The sequence below is a fragment of the Canis lupus genome, chromosome 15, assembly GCF_003254725.2.
Source record: "Canis lupus dingo isolate Sandy chromosome 15, ASM325472v2, whole genome shotgun sequence".
Taxonomy (NCBI): Eukaryota; Metazoa; Chordata; class Mammalia; order Carnivora; family Canidae; genus Canis; species Canis lupus.
In genome coordinates this window covers 21,456,741-21,477,760 of record NC_064257.1, presented here as the reverse complement: position 1 = coordinate 21,477,760, position 21,020 = coordinate 21,456,741, and positions in this window count along the sequence as shown.

Genomic DNA, 21,020 nt, shown 5'->3' with positions numbered 1-21,020 from the left:
CTCTTTGGGTTAGAATTTACCAGGCCTGTAAATTTAGAAAAAGAGAGGTGGGGAAGCACTGCCTAAATTTATATATCTCTTTTAATCAAATTCTTAAGTGCATAAGGCTTCAGATTACTCCTAGCAAATCTTTAAGCAGTGCTCTGAATCATTGCCAGTGTCAGGCAGGAACTATTTGTCCTAAGGTAATGGCAGGAAGAAGCAAGAACAAGATTCTAAGTTCTTTTTCTACTTTATCTTTCTGCAGCATTGCCATGACCCAAGCCAAATATTTTATCCTCTGTCTTTCCTCCGCACTCTTGACACAAGAAACATATACGAGTTCAAAACAGAAGCCTAGAAGCTTTGTATGGTTTTCTCCATGGGTGTATTCAATTTATCACCTCACATTGATCTCATGGAAGGGAACCAAAGTGTAAGCAAAGTGTAAAAAGGTACTTTACGAAGTGAAGATATTAAGTTTCTGTAACATTTATGAACGATTTCTTCAACTGGCATAATTCTGAAACTTTCATTAACTTATATTATTCATTATGATTTTAATAAAAGAAATTCATGATAGAAGGTAGCCTTATAAATTCTGGAATTTTCATCTTTTAAATAATTTTAGATTTTAAAAAAGGTGTTTAGGGGTACCTAGGTGGCTCAGTTGGTTGGCTCTGAACCTGGGCTCCCAGCTCAGCGGGGAGTCTGCTTCTCCCTCTCCCACTCCCTCAGCTTATGCATGTGCTCTCTCTCCCGCTCTCTCTCTGTCAAGTAAGTTTTTTTTTTTAAAGGTGTTTGTTTTGCCAAAATATGTGCTTTAGTTGGTAATCATGGCAAATAAGTTTTAAATTATATTTTCTTTCAAGAGTGCCTGGGTGGCTCATTCTGTTAAGTTTTCCAAATCTTGATTTCAGATCAGGTCATGATCTCAGGGTCCTGGGATCAAGTTCCATGTCAGGCTCTACCAATAAGTGCAGTCTACTTGTCCCTTTCCCTGTGCTCCTCCCCCACTTGTGTTTTCTCTCTCTCAAATAAATACACAAACAAAATATTCTTTAAAAACTGTAACTTCCTTCAAAAGAGAAAATTATGGACTACATTTTTTAAAGTACAATTAGAGGTTAAAAAAAACTCAATACTTTCTGGAGACTTGGAAGTTAATAAATTTTGTTTTACTGAGGCACGAAATGAATTGCAAAATAACTGCAATTACTCTTTATATAAAATTTTGGGTAATAAGAAATTTTAACTTAGGATCAAAATTTCAAATAAGAATATATCAAGCACAAGGGTTTTTAACAAAATAATTATTCAACCTCAGATCTGTTTATGGTTTTTTTAAGATAAGGTTAGAGTTTTGTCATCCTTGGTTTGTTTTGAATGCTATTTAAAGGACCCAAATCTTTTGTTTTGAAAATCAAACATTTAGAGATGTCAATTTAATAAAAGATGGCAGTAATTTAATATATGGGCACATATGTCATTGTCCTCATATTTACGCATGTTGAATGAGAAAATATTATTAGAGCGGTAAATTGGGAGACAGGAATCTGGCACTGATTCATACAATGGATCAGAACATTTACCTAACTCTTCAGAATCTCCATGTACCTCATGGACATGAAACCATCTCCAAACATCCTGGGTAGAATTCTTGTACGGAAGGTTTCATTTTAAAACAGCAACCTTTTAGATAGCTTTCCAAGGTCAGTTTAAGAGAATCTTTCTATAAGTAAAACAGGATAGGTTAAAGCTTTTCAATAAAATGAAGATTATTTTTTTATACCTTCTATTCTGAACTAGAGAGCCTTGGTAAACCAGTTAAAAGACTGGAGCAAGTATAGAGCTTTAATGGACCGCAGTGCAATGTCGGCTACCTTGCAGAGAGCCATACATCTCTATTTAATAATCCATCCTCTAATGGCCTTGGGATTCTAGATAAATTTAAATAAATCAACCTTGATTTTTCAGACAGAATTAGAGAATCTCTGATTTATGGGCCAAACTTGTACCTGTAATAGTGTAATGACGAAGTAGAAGACAATCTTAGATAAATGTCAGCTAAGATTACAGCTAAGACTCATGCCCAATTGGATCTTGTCTGCATGATATGCTCTTTGTAGCTTTGTTTTATCAATGTATCAAGCAGAGCTTATATTTTACAGAACCTTTCAACGTTTATTACTTTCACAAAGGAAAGAATATATAAAAATTGATCTGCACACTGATCTAAAGCTCATACTAAAGTTTAAAAGATAAAATCACAACATAATTCTATCTTGTGCTCTTTCAACTCTGTTTAAAAAAAAAACCAATAACTTTTTTTGGTGTAAAACTGAAAACCAGTAACTCCTTCACAAGTAAAATTTTATTGATGTTATCTTAATATTGAAATCTCTGAAGTTGACAGATCAGAATATTTTTTTTTTGCTTTAGTTTTTCCTATTCAATATAGACAGTTTTAAATCGGAGATATAATTAGGGGAAGGTGGAGTAATTCATTTTTCCTCAACTCGTAGTAGTAAATAAGGAACTTAGCTGTACTTTTCCATTCTTGGTAGAGTAATAAAAGGTACATGTTGTTTCCAGGAAGAACATCAGATTGGATATGAATGAAGTAAGGTAGTAACTATTAAAAAGTTTACACTCAATGCTGTTAGTTATAAAAATATTCAAAATATATTTTAAAACGTTATTTAATTCATATTAATTGTGAAAATAATACATATTCACTGTAGAAATTTTGGAGATAAAATATACAAAGAAGAAAAGCAATATTATCTCTACTTTCATTTTCTAGCTTTAAACTCTCAGTATATAGAATATTATTTTGGTGTAGTAATCTTTAGCATTTTTTATGTATGTGTGTATATTTCTATGTGAAATTGAAATTATATTTATGATTAGATAAATTTAAATCATGCTTTGGTCATTTTAGATTGTTTTAAAAATATTTTCTATGTTATTAAACATTCTTTCAAAACTTTAATATGTATATAATAGTCTATATCTGTACCATTATTTATATAACTCTTTATTATAATAAACATTATTCTCCTGTATTAGGTGAAGCACAATATAGATATAGTGGCTAAATGGGAATACTAGTTGAGGAAGATAGAGCTTTTGCTGGAGAGTCAGATATCTGAACAAATAATCTAAGACAATAAAGAAGAAAAATGAGATGAAAACAAAAACTAGAAATCCATGATGGTTACAAAGAAATAAATTTAAAAGTTCCAAATTAAAGAGATTAATGTACCCATATTACATTATTTTACTTAATTGAGTTAAACTTGATTTTTTAAAAAAGATTTTATTTATTTATTCATGAGAGACACAGAGAGAGAGAGGCAGAGACACAGGCAGAGGGAGAAGTAGACTCCATGCAGGGAGCCCAATGTGGGACTCGATTCCAGGTTCCCAGGATCACGCCCTGGGCTGAAGGCAGTCACAAATTAAATAACTAAATTTAAGCCATATATACACAGTTTCAGTATTTCAAATCATTCATGTATTTTAATTAAAATGATAAAGTTTTCCATATGGTTATGTTTTTTGTACTGCATTCCAGATGTGATAAGCAGGTTAACATTATTTCCACATTATACAATTTGATTAGATATGAACAGAAAAAAATCACTATGTTCTTTGCCATTTTGTAGCTCTCATGGAAGGGTAAAAATTTGAAAAATATTTAACAAATCCTTTTAATAAATGCATTCCTGCCAGTTAAGGTTGTTCTTTCATTTAAATAAGAGGACAGAAACAGCAACTGATCTAACACATTCAAGTTCACTCATAAAAGTAGTTTGTGATACGGTTGTATGTGATGAAAAAGAAATTAATCTGGTGTTGACTGAGGCAAGGAGAGAAGAAAATCTCTTCCTGAGTTTTACTGGAAATGTCATTGGATGTTGGTTTTTATTTTTAGTGTTTTGAGGTTGTCATACATAGGAATGCAAAACGTAAAATATTAGTTATAAAGTTTTAAAGATTTTACATAAATACAGAAGATAAAATAAATGCATAACTCTCATTAACCACTTTTTCCTTTAGCTCTCTTACCAAAATGATTTTATTCTGGATTCTTCATGGTAGCCACTTATATACATCTACTTTGTTGGTTAAGGTAAAGACAAGTATAAAAGCTAATTTAAAAAAACAAGTTATAAGAATTAGTTCATAAATTTAAATATGTAGTGTAGAAGGATAAATAACCCTACTTACATCAATGAAATCATCCAGACAGAATAAGAAAACATTGGTTTGAAAAGACACAGTAGAGCAGGTCGACTTAACAGATATATATTGAATATCCCATCAAAAGGAAAAGAATACACGTTTTTCTCAAATGTACATGGAACATTTACCCGGACATATCATCTGCCAAACCACAATAAAGTCTTAATAAATTTAAGATTGAAGTTATATGAAGTATCTTTGCTCACCATTACGGTATAGAAGTAAGTATTATAAGAAAACTGGACAATTCACAAATATATGGAGATAACCAACATGCTTCTGCATATTCATGGTAAATGTAGAAATCAAGAGAAAACAAATAGTTTGAGACGAATGAAAATGGAAATTTAACATACCAAAATTGATGGGATACAGCAAAAACAGTTCTAGGAGGGAAGTTCATAGTGATAAATGGCCTACCTCAAGAAATTTAAAAAAAAATGTCAATAACCCAACTTTGTACCTCAAGGGACTATAATAAACAAATCAAACCCAAAGTTAGGAGAAGGGAAGAAATAACAAAGATCAAAGTGGAAATGAATGAACTAGGTATTAAAAAAAAAAAAACAAGAGAAAAGATCAGTGAAACTAAGAACTGGTTCTTTGAAAATATAAAATTGACAAATCTTTACCTAGAGTCACCAGAGAAAAGAGTACTCAAAAAAAAAAAAAAATCAGATGAAAGAGGGATACTACAGAAACACAAAGGATTGAGACTGGTATAAGCAAGTGCATGCTAACAAATTGAAAAACCTAGAGGAAATAGATAAATTCCTAGAAACATACAACCCACCAAGACTGAATCATAAAAGAAATTCAAAATATGAACAAATCACTAGTAAGGAGATTGAAAGTAATTAATAAGCCAATAAGCCAAACTCCAGGACCAGACAGCTTTACTGGTGAATTCTACTAAACATTCAAAGAATTAATTCCAATCCTTCCCAAACACTTCCAAAAAAAAATTGAGAAGGAAACGCTTCCAAACTAATTTTATGAGGCTAGTATGCCCTAATTCTAAAAGCAGACAAGAATACCAAAAGAAAAAAAATAATACTGGCCAATACTTTTGGTGAACATAATACAAAAATTCATTACAAAACATTAGCAAACTAAATTCAACAATACATTGCAAAGTTTATGCAACATGATTAAGCAGATTTATGCCAAAGATGCAATAATGATTCAACATCCTGAAATCAAATCTAAAGATACATTAAGAAGATCATACACTGTGGTCAAGCAGATTTATGCTAGGGATGCAAAGATGATTCAACACCCTCAAATCAATCAGCGTTATACATAACATTAACAATTAAAGCATAAAAATCATATGATCATCTCAATAGATGCAGAAAAAACATTTAACAAAATTCAGGATGTATTTATGGTAAAAATCTCAACAAAGCGAGACAACGGGAATGAATTTCAACATAATAAAGGCCATACGTACATAACAAGCCTACAACTAACATACCGTATGTTATGATAAGAAATATGACAAAAATACCCACTCTTAGCAATTTTATTCAATGAAGTATTTTAAGTCCTAGCCTCAACAGTTAGGCAAGAAAAAAATTTAAAAAATTAAAAGATAGAAGGCATCCAAACTGGAAAGGAAGAGTGTTACTATTTGCAGATAGCATGATATTATATATAGAAAACACTAAAGACTTCACTTAATAAATTGTGATAATCAACAAGTTCGGTAAAGTTTCAGGATACAAAATCATACAAAAGTCTGTTGTATTTCTATACATTCCTAGTAATGAGCTATTGGAAAGAAAAATTAAGAACACAGTGTCAGCTAAATTTCAGCAACAAAAAATGAAGGTTAATGAAACTTGGTTAATGAAACTTATCCAAGGAAATGAAAGGCCTGTACACTGAAAATTAAAACCTTGATGAAAGAAATTGAAGGTGACACAAATAAATAAAAAGATATTCTGGGCTCACCAACTGAAAGAATATTGTTAAAATGTCCATACTACCCAAAGCAATCTACAGATTCAATGCAATCTATGAAAATTCCAATGGTGTTTTTCACAGAAATAGAACCAAGCCTCCTAAAATTTGTATAGACTCATAAAAGATCCTGAATAGTCAAAGCAAGAAAAAAAAGAAGAAAGAAAGAAAGAAAGAAAGAAAGAAAGAAAGAAAGAAAGAAAGAAGAGCGAAAGAGAAAGAAAGAAAGAAAGAAAGAAAGAAAGAAAGAAAGAAAGAAAGAAAGAAAGAAAGAAAAAGAAAAGATATTGTCAAGAAGAACAAATTTGGAAACTTCCAGCCCCCTGAGTTTAAACTATATTACAAATCTAAAGTAATAAAAACAATATGGCATAAGCATAAAAACAGACACTTAGATCAAGAACAAAATAGAGAACTCAGAAATAAACTTACACATATATGGGCAATTAATTTTCCGGGAAAGAATAGTTTGAAGAAAATCTCTTCCTGAGTTTTACTGGAAATGTCATTGGATATTGGTTTTTAATTTTTAGTTTTTTGAGGTTGTCATACATTGGATTGCAAAATGTAAAATATTAGTTATAAAGTTTTAAAGGTTTTACATAAATACTGAAGATAAAATAAATGCATAAATTTCATTAACTAATGAAGTAATTTTTCCTTTACGTCTCTTACCAAAATTATTTTATCTTGTATTCCTCATGGTAGCCAGTTATATACATCTATTTTGATTGTTATTTAAGGCAAGTTAAAAGAATAATTTCTTCAATAAATGGTGCTTGGAAAATTAGACACCTGCAAAAGAATGACACTGGACAGTGTCACACCATACACAGAAATAAGCCAAAATGCATTAAAGTCTTAAATGTAAGACCTGAAGCCATAAAACTCCTAGAAGAAAACAGATGGTGAACTTCTTGACATCAGTCTTGGTGATCACTTTTTTTAATCTGGCGCCAAAAGCAAAGGCAAAAAAACCCACAAAAAATCCTACTCCCAAGCAAGTGGGATTACATTCAGTTGAAACAGTTTTGGCCATGGGATGCCTGGTTGGCTCAGTGGTTGAGCACCTGCCTTCAGCCCAGGGTGTGATCCTGGGGTCCCGGGATTGAGTCCCACATCAGGCTCCCTGCATGGAGCCTGCTTCTCCCTCTGCCTGTGTCTCTGCCTCTCTCTGTGTGTCTCTCATGAATAAATAAATAAAATCTTTAAAAATAAATTAAAAAACAAACAAAAAAACAAGACTTCTGTCCAGCAAAGGAAACCATCAACAAAATGAAAAAATATCATACTGAATGAGAAAAAAATATCTGATATGGGGTTAATATTCAAAACATAAAGAACACATACAGTACAATAGTAAACACCCCAAACAATTGAATAAAGAAATACACAGAAATCATGAATGGATATTTTTCCAAAGAAGACATAGAAATGGACAGCAAGTACATGGAAAGATGCTCGACATCACTAATCATAGGAAAATGCAAATCAAACCTCAAGGTATCAGGTCACACCTATTAGAGTTGCTCTTATTAGATAGACAAGATATAAAAGTATCCAGTGAGGATGTGTGAACGTTTGTGCACTGTTGATGGGAATGTAAATTAGTGCAGCCACTATAGAAAACAGTACTTGAAAAAATTAAAAATTAGAACTATCATATGATGTGGCAATCCCAGGTATTTATTCAAAGAAAAATGAAAACGCTAACTAGAACAGATATATACATCCCCATATTCATTGTAGCATCATTTGTAACAGCCAAGATATGGAAACAACCTGAGTATCCCTTAGAGGATGAATGGATAAAGATGGTGTGTGATTGTGTGTGTGAGTGTGTGTGTATACATATGAGGATGTAGATATACATGGAATACACACACAATGGAACATTTTAAAAGGAAGAAATCTTGCCAATGGCAACAACATGAATGGAAATTATGCTAAGGGCATGAGGGCATTATGCTAATTGAAATAAGTCAGAGATTAATAAGTTCTTTATAGATCTTGGAAACTAGCCCTTTATCTGATATGTCATTTGCAAATATCTTCTCCCATTCTGTAGGTTGTCTTTGAGTTTTGTTGACTGTATCCTTTGCTGTGCAAAAGCTTCTTATCTTGATGAAGTCCCAAAGATGTGGTTTATGTATACAATGGAATATTACTCAGCTATTAGAAATGACAAATACCCACCATTTGCTTCAACGTGGATGGAACTGGAGGGTATTATGCTGAGTGAAGTAAGTCAGTCGGAGAAGGACAAACATTTTATGTTCTCATTCATTTGGGGAATATAAATAATAGTGAAAGGGAATATAAGGGAAGGGAGAAGAAATGTGTGGGAAATATCAGAAAGGGAGACAGAACGTAAAGACTGCTAACTCTGGGAAACCAACTAGGGGTGGTAGAAGGGGAGGAGGGCGGGGGGTGGGAGTGAATGGGTGACGGGCACTGGGGGTTATTCTGTATGTTAGTAAATTGAACACCAATAAAAAATAAATTTAAAAAAAAATTAAAAAAAATTAAAAAAAAATGAAATAAGTCAGAGAAAGACAGATACCACATGATCTCATTTACATGTGAAATCAAAACAAGACAAAAGCTTGTGGATACAGAGAACAGATCGGTGGTTGCCGGAAGGTGGGGGAAAAGGAACAAAATGGGTCAAGGGGGTCAAAAGATGAAAACTAAATTATAAAAAAAATAAGTATAGAATGGTGACTATAGCTAATAACACTATATTTTATATTTGAAACCTGCTCAGAGAGTAGTTCTTAGAAGAACTCATCACAATAAAGTTGTAACTATGGTGACAGGCGTTAACTACATTTGTTGTAGTGATCATTTTGCAATACATACAAATATTAAATAATTATGTTGTACATCTGAAACAATGCTTTATGTCAGTTATACCTCAATTATTTAAAAAAGGGGGGATCAGGGGAGACATCATGTGGTTTTATAAACAGTACTAAGTGTCTAAGACAGCTAGGCATAATAAGGGAATTCGGGGAATACTTCTAATTTCTTTTTTAAAATACAATATAAACTTATCAGCTTCCAGACTGTTTTACCAAATTAAAAAACCAATGGGGATCCCTGGGTGGCTCAGCGGTTTAGCGCCTGCCTTTGGCCCAGGGCGCACCCGCGCTGGGCTCCCAGCATGGAGCCTGCTTCTCCTTCTGCTTGTGTCTCTGCTTCTCTCTCTCTCTCTCTCTCTCTCTCTCTCTCTCTCTCTATGTCTATCATGAATAAATAAATAAAAAATCTTTAAAAAAATTTTCAAAACCAAGTCTGAGAGGAGTTAAATATTTGCCCCAAGTGAAACAGCTGGAGTGTGAGTTCCAGAGTATGATCCATGACCTGAATTCAACTTTAAGGCTTTCATTATTAAGTTCACTGTTCAGGGCAGCCCTGGTGGCTCAGCGGTTTAACGCCGCCTTTGGCCCAGGACGTGATCCTGGAGACCCAGGATTGAGTCCCACGTCAGGCTCCCTGCATGGAGCCTGCTTCTCCCTCTCTCTCCCTCTCTCTCTCTCTCTCTCTCATAAATAAATAAATAAATAAAATCTTTAAAAAAAAAAAGTTCACTGTTCAAGGCCCCTTGAATCAAATTGGAAAAACAGAAACTATAAATGTATGAGAGGGGAAATGCCTCAGAGTAGGAGATTTTACTCATGATGAACTGAGTATTATCTTCTTCTTTACAGTGGAAGGAAAACATTTCCAGCTACTTATAACCAAAAAGGAAATCCAACTTGTTGAAATATTTTTCCAAAAGATTTATTTATTTATTTTGAGACAAAGAGAGAGAGAGAGAGTACACAGGGGAGGGGCAGAGGAAGAGGGAGAGAAAGAGTATCTCAAGCAGACTGCCCGCTGAGCAGGGAACCCCATCTCAAGGCCTTGCGATCACGACCTGAGCAGAAATCAAGAGTCAGACACTTAACTGACTGAGCCACCCAGGTGCCTCGCTTGTTCAAATACTTTTTTAAAGGAGCTTATTTACCATGATAATAATATACACTCTATGAATATTCTGTTCACTTATCTTTGAATTTAAGCCTATAGAAGTCTAGAACCATTACTCACCCAAATATATTCAGTTTGAGCAATGAAGAGAGGTGATGGGTTGCATACAATCCTTCTTATATGTAATATGGTAGATGTTTTAAAATTCCTATTACCATGAATGTGCACAACCGTGGGTATGGAGCTAAATTATTCTCCGTGCACGGCTGGATAGGCAATGCACAAATATCCATTGATAACTTGGATATGCAATGCATGAATAATCTATGGATAACCTAGAAATGCAAAACTAGAGACATGGATCTCAGCAGCATCTTTATGTTTAACCAGTGAGACTAATCGGTATCCAATATAACCTTCTGGGCCGATTAACCTAAAATCTATTATTTTGAGCAGTTTAAAAAAGGGTCTTTTTGGATCTTTATAATAAAATCTTCTCATGTGACAAAACAAGAATTAATTAGTGTAATATAGAGCCCAAGGGGGGAAAAAGTAATGTTTTATTCAAAGGAATAACTTAGTCATATGTTGAGTAAAGAAATGTTTTCATGTCTTTGGTTGTTTATTTGTTGCAGACCATTTGGAGTGTAGGTTAACTGAAAATTCATTTTATGCAGTCAGTTTTAAAGCACAATTAATAATTTATATTTGAAAACATTCATCATATATGAGAAACAAATTAGCCCGAGAGCTCCCCAACCCGCACTTCATCTGTTCAGTGAAGAGTCTGTTGGCGTCAGTTCCTGTGGATGGTTTGCAGAAGACCATCCTCTTAAATCCCTAGCAATCACTGGCTCTCCTCCAGAATGAGCCTTCATTTAAGCTTGAAGGAGAATTAAAGCAGAGGTTCCCTCAAGCTCCAAAGCTCTGAGCTATTTAATCACTACTTTGGCTCTGCCCAGGGCAATCAGCCCATCAGAGCCGTGACTCATTCCCGGGTGAGCCGAGTCTGGTATGGACCTGGGTGGGATGAGAGCTTAATTATATACTCTGTCTTTTTCACAGCAGGAGCAATCGGTATATTTAGAGTCTTCTGTACCGCCTGAGATCGTGTTTGATCTACTGACCTGAGGAGGAAAACTTTCAAAATGAATTGCTAAATTATGTAATACCTCATCCCTCCTTTTTCCTCCATCTCTTTACATTCTTTATTGGTGGAGGATAAGACCTCATCTTAAATACCTCTGACATTTTTATTTCATTGAAACAAGATCATTTTTTTCTTAGGCTTCATCTTCCTTACGCTTAGATTGCCCTAATTTCTTTTTGTTTTTTTTTTTTGTTTTTTTTTTTTTTTTTTTTTAATTTTTATTTTATTTATGATAGTCACAGAGAGAGAGAGAGAGAGGCAGAGACACAGGCAGAGGGAGAAGCAGGCTCCATGCCCCGGGAGCCTGACGTGGGATTCGATCCCGGGTCTCCAGGATCGCGCCCTGGGCCAAAGGCAGGCGCCAAACCGCTGCGCCACCCAGGGATCCCCCTAATTTCTTTTTGAATATGAACTGATTAAACTTGCTGATTTTAGGTCAATACCTCTTGTTCCCCGTCCTAAACAACTTACTCATATCATTTAAATCCTCACAAAAAATTTTATGAGATAAACTACCATCTCCGTTTAATAAATCTGAAAACCAAGACTTTGTGACTTTACGATTTGTCTAGGTCTGAAAAGCAAGTGGTAGACCACAGAATAAAATCCAGGTCAGCCTGAACCCAAAATCCCATTATCTTAATCAATAGTGTATCTTACTTCACAAAACAATCTTACTGACTAAAAGTTGTGAAAGTGTTTAGATAGTCTCTGAAATAGTTACCTTCTCTGAAAACAGAAATGTATTTTCTGTGGAATCGCATCGGAGGTAATCCATCCAGAGTTTAACAGTTTAGATTAGCTATAATCTTTGACATGAAGAACTAGATCATCAACTGACTTAACTTGTATCAGAATTTCTGATAACTTGACAGTGTCCAGTATAGCTAAAATGGGAAGATAAACCAAAGATCTTTAGTCTGTATTTAGAAGATTCTTCGTCAAATGTGGAGCTACAAATTTACAACATAAATACGGTACTGGGATCCATTATTTCACACATTGTCAAATGGAAACCCTGTTGAATGTTTATTCATGAGATTTCTCAACATAAGTTTTTAAGATATTAAGCAGTCTAATTATTTTCCAAAGTAGATGCGTGCAGTAACAGCAACAGGAATACAATTTTAGAATTAGGCTATTTTCAACTTGGCTCTGTAGCACAGACTTTAGAACCTGCTTTATATGTGGAACTTGTAAAAAACACATATCACAAATGAAATAAGGTGGTATCTACACCCACATTTGAATGGAGAATTCCCAAAAGCATTCTGAAATGTCCACATAGTTGGACATGTTCCTCCCATGCATAATTATTTTTTGATTCCCTCAATTTCACACTCTGATTGTTTTTTCCATTGCCAAGTGTCCTGGAAGGTAGATGGCCAACTTGACATCTTTTCTACGTTTATATTCACCTGTCCTCTTTTCTGTATAGCTATTACCCTGCTTTTTGTATGCAGGCTTTCACATCACTATAAAGAAGTGGGTGCGTGAAATAACTGGTGTCCTGATTCATGGTACAGGCCATAGGCACAGATTTGGGTGAATTGCTACTTTGATAACTGTATTCAGGACCCAAAAGAACTGGAGCTTTGAAATCTTTCAGATCGTCTCTTCTTATTTGTGTATATATTTAATTCAAATAGTGTGTGTTGAAAGATTATCCTGTGAAGAACGTAGCTAGAGCCAGAAACTCGCACAGCTAGACACATTCCTGTGTGGGAGGATGCCTAGGCCTTGATGCAGCAATAACTTATCTGACTGTGTCCAAGAAATACAAATGGCAGCCTTTCCACCCAACCTGAAGCAGTCTATCTCGGGAATTGTATGTTTACAGCTAATTGCAGTCAGTACATGCCTGGTGGTTGAGCTGGATTCACATGAGCAGCCAAAGGGGATTTAAACATTTGTGTTGTTGAAGAAAAGGTCATGCTGATATATTGATGTAACAAAATTTTCAATATTTATCCGAATCAACCAAAAATATGTTTGTGTAATTGGACTATTCATTGCAGCCTAATCCTGCGACATCCGGTGTTCTTCATCCTTTTGGGGCAGAAGGGGGAGAGAGACACAAACTGAAAGCATAACATTTAGTTCTTATAGCCTAATATTTCATTTTAATTATGTAACAATTTAATTATGACTTGTGTTAGCAATAGGATTCTTAAAAACTGTTACTTTTGGAAAGTAGATTATGATTTTTTCCCCTAAGCCATTTGCTTCTTCTTGTCCTCATTCCTCTATGATTTCAATACTTGAAATTCCGATAAAAGATGTATTTTTAAGTGTTCTTGTCCTTGGAAAAATATCAGTAGGCTCCCAGTGAATGTCTTAAAGCAGTGAAACTGCATTCATATTTTGCATTAAAATGACAGATGAAAGGAGACAGACCTCGATGCGGTCTAGAAGCCAGGCAGCCAGGTGCTTAGTAAGGATTATGTTTGCTAATTTAAAAAGGAGGGGTGGGGGGAGACAAAGGGCTTTGCACATCAGCGGTCTAAAAACAAGAACAGGAACACTGTTGAATTCAAGCTGTGTCATCTACTCCATCACAGCCGGGAGCCACCTTCCCCCCTCCTCTACTTTATTCCTCCATTTCCTCAGTTTCCGCCCACAGGGATTGTTGCTGCCACCCCTTCTCCTCCAAGGGGCATAGGAGGGTGGCCTGGCACCCTCGGCTCCCCGGACAGCTGGTGCAGCAACAGTTCTAGAAATCCGCTCACTGTGAGTGCTGGATACCCTGCAAGCACTCAGATCACACACTGTGCTAACATGCTGGTGGTTCCATATTTTAAGTTCTGTGCTTACAACTGTTTAATAAACTATAGTAAGATCACCCCCAGGAAAACGTTTGTAGAAACTGTATTTCAGAATGATTTTTTTAAATGCTTGTGTGTCTGTGTGTGTGTGTGTGTGTGTGTTTTCCTCTCTCCTTTCTAAAAATTAGGTCAGGATTGAGAGACTGTTCACTCATAATAGGATAATGATAGAGAGCTGTTTACTTCTGAGGCTTTTGAATCAAGGTTGTAAGGACAGCAATTAAAAGTGTATCACCGAATTCTGCTCCAGAAACCAATAGTGCACCATTAACCAAAATAAAATTTAAATTAAAAAAAAATCATCCGTGGCAGGAAAAGGATGTGCACCCATAGCACAAGGGATGCCATTGCATTTTCTTTCCCTACACCAGACACGAATAGGGACTCCTTGCACCATCCTTTCTAAGGGCCTCTAAAAGGCATTCTTTCAGGTGCCGAGTGCTTTACACCAACTTAAAAGGTGTGACCAGGAAAAAATAAGGACAATTGCTAGCAAACGCCAGAATGAGTTCTGTCCTTCTAAGAAATCACCCTGGGAGACTGTGTACATTAATTATAATGATGCTACTAAGGCTTGAAACACTTTTGGAATTCATCAACTGAAATCGTTCCGAGAGCCTGTTTTACAAACCAGCTAAGAAAATGAATTTCATTACCTTATAGTCACACTTTGTCTATTCTCACCGCCATGAGCCAACTCAGGATGAGTTTAAAAACAGACGTTTCATAGCCAGTTTGAATTTGGACTGGTTAGCATTTGTCACCATTGGAACTTACCAGTTTCTGATTTTTTTTTAAAGAATCTCTCCATTCAAATATTCATAAACTGTTTATTGAATTTCAAAAAGCAGTTCATGAATTGTTCAGCATCTAGCAGGATTGATTAAATAATATCTAGACCATTTCCATAGAAATAGACTTATTATTATTACTAACTTCTACTATTTTCATGTGTCAGGTCAAAAGAAAATGACGTTTTAAAAACTCATGAAGAAGTATGGTTCATGAGTTTTCAGAAGTTCCAGAAAATGAGACTGTCACCCTTAGGTGAAAACTGACATAGTGAACTGCATATGCTTCAAGAGGAATGAAATGCAGAAACCTGAAAAGACTATAATTAAAAATAAAACAGCTGCCTTTGTGGTTTTAACCATAAAAACCAGTAGAGGAAAATATAATTTGATTTTTCAGTTTCACGTGAGTAACTCAATCATAATAGCTATAAATAAGACACTTAATTTAAAAACAATCCAATCACCATTTGTAAGGTTTCTTTCATTGTTTTTTTTTTTATTTTTCCCTAAATTTATATACCTTTCTTAGAAACCCTGACTATGTTTATTATTAAGTAACCATTAAAGGCAACTGAACACAACTTTCAAAAGCCAGGTTCACTGAAGTATTGCTCATAAAATTAGTAGTAAAGTATTCTAAACAATAATCTAAAATACTGCCACCAACTATTATCGATATTCTTCTAATTAAGCATAACAATATAACAAAATTTTTAAAAGCACAAAGAGTAGGTCATGAATGGGTTATATTCCAAACCCATTATGTTGCAAACATTATTATGTTGCAAAATTAGCTCACTGTACAGTTCAGGTATGGAGGGGAAGAGTGAATTATTTATTTTATCTGTATTTGGTCTGGTTTGTATTTGATCTGTATTTGAGCTCATGAACACCTACTTGATACCCTCTAGGCAGTTACCAGGCAAGCGTGTGTTTGAATGTGTGTGGTGGGAAGAATGACATCTAGCCAAGTATCTGAAATCTTTCACACTTAGTTCAATAAATACAACGATTTTAGCAATCTTATCCAATCATGTTCAATTTCTACAGGAAATAAGAAAATTTCTATTTCTTTGTATTTTACCTTCCTCCTCAGTAACCATCTTGGTTTAGTAGGGAAAGGCAAGGCCAATCCCTGTTTTAACTGATACAGAAACCATATGCAAAAACCTACCTAAAACTCGAGGGCTTTCCCACCACGCCCCCTACTGCCCTACTGGAGTATGATATGGTATGGTTGTTTTCATTATGCACTTATTTTTGTTCACCTCGTGACTGTTTCTGTTAGTAAAGGTATAATGAAAGCATTTCCTCCATCCCAAGATTTGCCATCTTATAGTAGAAAAATATATATAAGACTTCAATTACTCTTTCTGTAATTATTCCAATGTTGTAACAAGCTAATCTTGCGTATATCATGCTTTCAATATCTTTGCATTCACCTCTCTCTGGATAAGGAATATGGTTTGTAGTTGGCCAAAGTCATAAAAGTAAAAATAAAAGCCAAAATTCATATCCAGATTTTCTGTCTCCTAACGCAGTATAAGGTGCATAAGATTCACTTGGTCATATTGTTAAAATTCAAGTTTTTATCCGTAGGTCTAAAATGTGTCTGGGATTCTTTACTTCTAACAATCTACCAGGTAATGCAGACGCTGCTGCTTATCTTGCACATTTTGAGTAACAGATCATATTCCTTATCCAAATAATTAGAATAGCAATATGTTTATAAGGTTTTATGCATATGTTTTGGTATTTAACAAGATTTCTTACACTCCTTTCCCTAAGTAACCACAACAGTCTTTAACATTCTATTGAGATCTACCAAATGTCCTACTGTGGCATGTATCTGCACTATCCCTCAAAATATCCTCTGTGACAAAACTCCCTGTGCTTCATAGTTAAAGCAGAGCTGATGTGTAACCCAGCACTGTCTCTTGTAAGATTTTGATGAAGATTACTTGACAGGATGAGCACTGGATGTTATACTATATGTTGGCAAATCGAACCCCAATAAAAAAAATATACAAAAAAAAAAAGATTTTGATGAAGATTAAATGACATAATTAAAGTGAAAATGCTTAGCAGTTTTTCTGGAACATAGTAAGATTTCAATGTTTTCGTAATGAAAACTTGCTCTAAAACAGTTAAGTGAAATGACTGCCATATTGTTTTGTGTTTTTTTTTTCCTGTCTAAAACAAATAGAATCTGGTTCTAAGATCTAACTCATTGACCAGAGTTTGATGAGATTCTCAAAGGCATATTTATTTTCTAGAAAGCAGGGATAGCAGCTAGTCTTTAACATATATTGGTCACAAAGACCTTCAAGACTCAAATATTTGATCACTTGTTAACCTGTCCAGTCTGGCTTTCATTCTCCTTTCTTTCCTTCTTCCAATTATTTTCTTTATCATCCATTAATTGAATCTCTTACTCCCTTCAAAATTTCTGGTTTCAGGTCTTAGATAAAAAACAAGTTTAAGAAATTAACTCACTAGCAAATAGATTCCTGCCACTAAATTATCTTTCCATAAATAATCATATTTGGAAATAAACTATTTCTTAATACAAATGAAGTTTTTTTCTTTACTTTTCCAATCACAATGGTGTGAAACTGGAAATCAATTATAAGATGAAAACTGGAAGATTAATATATATGTGGAAATTAAACAACATACTACTGAACAATGGGTCAAAGAATAAAGCAAAAGAGAAAAAATACCATGAGACAAAATGTAACGTTAAAAATGTATGGGATGCAACAAAAACCATTCTGAGAGAGAAGTTAATAGTGATAAATGCCTACTTTGAAAAAGAACAAAAATTTCAAAATGAAACAAAAAAACAAGCCTAACATTACACCTCAAGTGACTAGAAAAAGATAAAACAAAGCCCAAAGTTAGTACAAGGAAGTAACAAGATCAGAGCAAAAATAAATAAAATAGAGACTACAAAGATAATATAAAATATAAATCTAAGAACTGGCTTTTGAAAAATAAACACAATTGATAAACTCTCCGAAAAAAAAAGAGAGAGGGCTCAAATAAAAAAATGAGAAATGAAGGAAATGTTACAATTGATACTACAGAAATATAAAAAAATCATAATATACTCTTTGAACAATTATATGCGAACAAGTTGGGCAACACCCAAAATGCATAAGTTCCTAGAAATACGCAATCTAGTAAGATTCAATCATGAAAAAATAGATGGATTACTAGTAAGGAAATTGTATCAGTAATCAAAATCCTTCCAACAAACAAAGGTCCAAGACCAGCTGGCTTCACTGGTGAATGCTACTCACCATTCAAAGAAGAATTAATACCAATCCTTTTCAAACTCTTCCAAATTGAGGACAAATCATTCCAAACTTATGTTATGAGTCCAATATTACCCTTTTAACAAAACAAGACAAGGAAACCACAAGAAAATCACAGGCCAATATCACTGAAGAACATAGATGCAAAAAAATAAAAAAATATTAGCAAACTGAATACAATAATACGTTAAAAATATTATACACCATGCTCAAGTGGAATTTATTCCAAGGATGAAAATGTGGTTCAATGTCGAAAAATCAATCATCATGATACACAACATTAACAAAATGAAGGCTAAAAATCAGTTGATCAACTCAATCGATACAATAAATAATTGACAAAATTCAGGAATTTATGATTTAAAAGCTCTCAAAAAATGGATATAGAGGAAACATACCTCAACATAATAAAGGCTATATATATAACAGGGCCACAGCTAGCATCATTCTCAATGTTGAACATTTGAAAGCTTTTCCTCTAAAATCAGGAACAAAACAAAGATGCTCATTCTTGCCACTTTTATTCCACCCAGTATGGGAGTCTTAGCTACAGCAGTTGAATGAATGAAAGTAAGAAAGAGAAAAAGAAGGAAAGAATAAAGAAAAGTCATCCAAATTGAAAAGCAAGAAATAAAACTGTCACTATCTACAGATGACATATAAAGAAAACCCTAAACATTCCTCCAAAACACTATTAGAACTAATGAACAAATTCAGTAAAGTTGTAAATACAAAATCAATATACCAAGTCTGTTTCATTTCTGTATACTAATAATGAACTGTGAGAAAAACAAATAAAGAATACAATCTCATGTACAATTCCATCAGGAGAATAAATTACCTAGAACTAAACAACCAAGGAAGTGAAAGACCTGTGCACTGAAAACAGACATTAATAAAAGAAAGAAATGGAATGATGTTTCATGTTTATGGATTAGCAAAATATTGTTAAAATGCCCCTACTATCCACAACAGTCTATTGATTCAATCCAATCTGTATGAAAATTCCAGTGGTGGGGAGTTCCCAATCAAGATGTTTAAACACTGTTCAAATACTGAACTCACCCACTCCACAGAACACAGCAAATCACACCAACTAACGGAAACAAATCCTCCTGAAGCACCAAGGGCTGACTGAAAAGCTACTGAACAGGCAAAGACAGAATGAAAAGAAAACAGCAAAAGATAAAGAGATCCTGTAAAAAAGGGATTTCCCATCACCGAATGCTGCAAAGAGCAGTGGGGAAGGATAGTGCTGAGGGACTAGGAACAGATCACTCTCTGTCCTCGGGCACAGAAAACAAGCCACAGTTTAAAAAAGGCACAAGCATATAACATGAGAAGTCTGCTGAGTGGTGGGGAAACTACAGGGAAGCTCTCCAGGTCAAAGGGACTGGAGAATGACATGCTTTATATTTCTACCCCACATTAAAAGGCTGAATGGAGCAGGGTCTGGCCGCAACTGGTGAGTTCTATCATCCCTGAGCTTGCAACATTATTGGGCCAACTGTCTACACACCCACACCAGCCCCGCTTAGGATGGGGTACAGAAAAAAAGCCATAGCTTAAGAAGGCTGAAGAGATGTGAGAACACTCTTTCCTCTCCTACCTTAAAAGCCCAACTGGAGCAGAGTCTGGATGCCATAAAGAACGAGTTTGGATGCCATAAATGGAGAATCTTGACACTGTAACTGGCAAATCCAGATGTCACAAAAGGTGGGTCCAGTCTTCATGGAGAGCTGGCAACCTCAGCAAACCCAGAGATCTCAAGTGCACACCTGCCATAGGTGTATATGAAATCCTGACAGCTCACATCATTCTTGATGATGAAAACTGAGAGCTTTCTCTCTAAGGTCAGGAACAAAATCCATTTCTCTCCATATCTATTAAACATAGTCCAGGAAGTTCCAGCAACAGCAATGAGAGAGACTAAAGAAGTAAGAGGCGTCCTTATTGGTAAAAAAAAAAAAAAAAAAAAAGTGAAATTGTCAATACTTGCAGACAACATGATAGTGTATGTAGAAATCATAAAGACTCCACCAAAAATTCTACTAGAAGTAAAAAATGTCATCAAGTGTCAGGATACAAAACTAATACCCAGAAATCAGAGTGTTTCTTTTATTTTTTAAAGATTTTATTTACTTATTCATGAGAGACACAGAAAGAGAGAGGCAGAGACGCAGGCAGAGGGAGAAACAGACTGCAGGGAGCCCGATGTGGGACTCTTTCCCGGGACTCTAGGATCACGCCCTGAGCCAAAGGCAGATGCACTTAACGGCTGAGCCACCGGGGCATCCCTCAGTAGTGTTTCTATACACCAATCACAAAGTTGTAGAGAGAGAAATTTAAGAAAACATTCACACCATTTACAAATGCACCAAAAGGAATAGGATATCCAGGAGTGAACTTAACGAAAGGGGTGAAAGACTTGTATTCTGAGAACTATAAAACACTGATGAAAGAAACTGAAGATGACACAAACAAATGGAAAGATATCCTTGCTCTTGGATTGGAAGAATTAATATTGTCAAAAGCAATATCCAAAGCAATCTGTAGATTCAATACAATCCACATCAAAATGCCAATAGTATTTTTCACAGAACTGGAATAAATGACATTGGCCTTTATATGGAATCACAGAAGACCCTGAAGAGTCAAAGCAAGCCTGAGAATGAAGAAGAGAGCTGGAGGTACCAGCAAGATTATGTAATGGGGAAAAGACAGTGTTTTCGACAAATGATGCTGGGAAAAGTGGACAGCT